This window comes from Elephantulus edwardii, unplaced genomic scaffold, assembly GCF_000299155.1.
Source record: "Elephantulus edwardii isolate Elephantulus edwardi_28Jun2011 unplaced genomic scaffold, EleEdw1.0 scaffold00223, whole genome shotgun sequence".
NCBI lineage: Eukaryota > Metazoa > Chordata > Mammalia > Macroscelidea > Macroscelididae > Elephantulus > Elephantulus edwardii.
In genome coordinates this window covers 3,950,174-3,954,338 of record NW_006399973.1, presented here as the reverse complement: position 1 = coordinate 3,954,338, position 4,165 = coordinate 3,950,174, and positions in this window count along the sequence as shown.

Genomic DNA, 4,165 nt, shown 5'->3' with positions numbered 1-4,165 from the left:
AGTACAATCTTCAGAGTTTCTTCTGACATCCATTTTGGTCTTTTCTACCTCTTCTGTCTTTGTAATGACCGTTTGCACTCTTCCTGGATGATACATTTGACATCCTCCCACAACTCATCTGGTCTTCTTCGCTCATTAGTGTTCAAGGCCTCAAACCTGTTCCTGAGATGATTCTGAAAAGGGTAGTCCCCGCAAAGATTTACAGCCTCAGGAACCCTATGCAGGGTTGCTCAGAATCATAAGTGACTGGAAGGGAGTGAGTGCTTGTGTGAGGAGAGGCTCCCTGGTGTTGCAGTGGTTAAAGCACTCAGCTGCTAACCAAAAAGTCACTAGTCTGAAAATTGCAACGTAGAAGTCCTGTGGGTGGATTCTGTTCTGTTCTGTAGACTGACAACAGATTTGGATTTGGCTTGATATGCATGGAATACTGTTTTCTGAATAGTGAGTTGTAGAAATCATGCCACACCATTCTTGAATAGTGCAGCATGTGTCTGTCTCTTGTGTTGTAATCCTGAAGTCCATAGTTCAACTCTACCAACTGCTCTGTGGGAGAAAGATGGATCATCTCCTCCTGTATTATTTACTGCCTCTGAAAACCTGCTGGAGGGTCAGCTATGAGTCGGTTCTGACTCAACGGTACACAATAACATCATCTGAAAACAAGAACATTCTCTTACATCATCCAATACCATATGACCTAGAAAATTACTAAGAACTCGTTAGTATCAGTAAATATACAGCCCATATTAAAATTTTCCCAGTTGCCTCAACATTATAATTTATAATTTCTATTTTTATTTGGGGAGGTTGGTTATTTTGCTGTGTTTTGGGTTTTCGATTTTTTTAAGCAGCAGCCAATTAAAATGTATGCATTGTATATGGTGGTGGTTGTTGTGTGCTGTCGAGGCAGAATCCACTCATAGCTGACCCTCCAGCAGGTTTTCAGAGGCAGTTAATTACAAGGAAAGAGACTACCCATCTTGCTCCCAAACAGCAGCTGATGGATTGAAACCTTGTACCTTTGGGATTACAACACAGCCTCTTACCACTAAGCTTTGTATTTAGTTAGTATGCCTTCTTAGTCTCTCTTAATTAGAAAAGATCTTCCATCATCCTTCTGTAGGTGAAAGCATGAGGCCCAATGGTAAGAAGCTGTGCTGCACTCCTGAAGACAAGCAGTTCGAATATCCTTCCATGCGATTAAAACTGCCTCTGAAAACCTCCTGGACAGTCAGTCAGCTATGGGTGAATTCCGACTTGACGATACACAACAACAATAACAACAGCAAGAGCTCTGGTGGCCTAACGGTAAGAAGCTACATTACAATCCCAAGGCTTCATGGATTGACTCCACCAGCTAGCTGCTCCATTGGGGAAGGATGAGGAATCTCTTCCTATACGATTTTCTCCCTCTGAAAACCCGCTGGAGGGTGAGTTATATATCAATTCCAACTCATTGGCACACAACAACAACAGGCAAAAGCTAGATGCTAAGACTTCATTTCATCTACTTTGACAGCAGCAAGGGATTTCATCCAAAAAGGGGACAGCACTCAACAAAACGAATTGGTGGATCCAAGCACATCAGTGATCATGAAGGTGGCACAGGATTGGGCAGTGTTCCATTATATTGTGCATGAAGTTGCTGTGAGTCACAGCTGACTTGATGGTACCTAACAACAATCCACATTATGCAGATGACACAACTTTTTTGCTGAAAGTGCCATCCTCACCATCTCTGATATACTAGAACCCATTGCTGAGTCACTGTCAATCCATCTTGTTGCTTGTAGCAGGATTTATTATCTAGGAAGGAGCTCAACACATTTTCCACTTGAGAAAGTCTAGTTAAAGGTTTAGAACAGAAAAGAGTCACACATTCATATTTCAGATATAGAAATACAGGTAAAAATCAAATATGTTGGTTGTTGTTGGTTTGAGTTTGGGGTGTTTTTCCAATCATCAGATCATGTGTCTTCCTCTCTTGCCGACCTCCATTTTTCCAAGCATGATGTCTCTCTCCAAGATATAGTCTCTTTTAGCAACATGCCCAAATTATTCCATGGATAGATTTGATAAAGATAAATAAATAAAATGTAAGGCCACAGGTTCTTAGGCTCAAGTACAGACTATTCTATAAGTTCCAAACAGCTTTTTGAACTAACTAGCTTTTTTTAAACTCATCACTCAGTAACTTTTTCTTTGAGAGCCTTTAAGAGACCTAGTTGTCTACAATAAAAGCCCTTGATGTCCAGCCAATCCCAGTTCTTATGGGCCCCATAGCACAGAGGAGAATTGCTCCAGAGGGTCTCCAAGGTTGTAATCTCTATGGAAGCAAATTGCTTTACCTTTATCTGGAGTGGTGATGGGTGCATTCAAACTGCCACCGTTTGGGGTAAAATCTTCAAACTGGCATCATTGCAAGGATCATGACCTTGTTGTTGTTATTAGGTTCATTTAGCAGGCTCTGACTCTGCTCCCTGTGCACAATAGATCAAAGCATTGCCTGCCTGCATCATCCTCACAGTTGCTGCAAAGCTGGAGCCCGTTGTTGTAGTCACTCTATCAGTCATCCCATTGAGGACCTTCCTCTTTTTTTTTCTCTATAATTATATTTTATTAATTTTCATAAACATTTACAGATATTTTGGGTTTCCATTCATTCATTGTTGCACTATTCTCTCTACCCTCCTCCCAGTTTGTTCTTGTCCAAATGCCACAGTGCTTGTCAAAGCCAGTTCTGATTAATCTTGTCAGTGTGTCCTTTGCCATTCCCTATCACTCCTCCCTGAGAGAGACTTCACCCTGAGTCATAAGGAAAAGGGGATGGCGTATTCTCTTAGCAACTTCCTGCTGAAAAGGGACGCTGTGAGTTTCAGGGTGAAGATCTTCTCTCACTACTCTAAAGGGCCCCTTTGGCAGTAGGAAACACATAGACTATTATGGAGATTGATTTTGGAATTTAGATGCACTCTTATTGATTGTGCTTGGCCATACATGTTCATATCCTTGAAGATGTATCATGGGGGTGTTGCAACCTAGAAGACACAAATTTGACTAACAAGTTATAAGTACATGAGTCAAAAATTATGGAAAAGTAAAAGAAAAGATTTTTTCATTGTTTTACAAACCCTCCCCCAGGTCCCCTCCACCATGTAGCCCTCGCTCTAGACTCCTGTGATGACAGAAATACCTAGTTATATATCTCTTTTAAACAGTTTTCTCCCTCCTCTGTTTCAGTGCAGTATACATTATTGAACCCATCTTACTCAGTCTCTCCCCAACCCCAAGGACAGTCCCATTCTACAACAGTGGCATCATGTAATATTTGTCCTTTTGTGACTGGGATATTTCGCTCAGCATAATGTTCTCCAGAGTCAACCATTTTGAATAATATTGCATGAGTTGCTTGTTTTTTAATGCAGCATAGTATTCCATTGTGTGAATATACCACAGCTTCTCTAGCCATTCGTTTGTTGATGGGCACTTAGGTTGTTTCAAACTCCTTGCTATTGTGAACAAAGCTGCAATAAACATGGGTGTGCATATATCTGCTTGGATGTCAGCTATGGTCTCTTCAGGGTCTATTCCCAGTAGTGGAATTGCTGGGTCAAATGGTATCTCTATTTGCAACTTTTTGAGAAAGCGCCATACCGCTTTCCACAGGGGTTGCACCATTTTACACTCCCACCAACAGTGAATCAGGGTTCCAGTTTCTCCACAACATCGCCAGCATTTGTTGCTTGCTGTTCTGTTAAATTTTGCTATTTTGACTGGGGTGAAATGATATCTCATAGTTGTTTTAATTTGCATGTCTCTTAGGGCTAGGGATTTTGAGCATTTCTTCATGTGTTTGTTAGCCATCTGAATGTCGTCTTCGGTGATTGGATTATTTACCTTTATCTTGTTGTGGTGCTCAAGTATTTCATAAATTCTGGATATAAGTCCCTTATCTGATATGTTATTACCGAATACTTTTTCCCAGCAGTGGCTTCCCTTTTTACCCTACTGGAGAAGTTTTTGGATGTGCATAGGGATTTGAGTCTTAGAAGGTCCCATTCATCTATGTTATCTTCTCCTGGTTGTACTTTAAAAGTGCAAATAAGAATATGTGCAACAAGATAGAAATTACACCACTTTTAGTTAAGATGGCTTGGTGATGCAG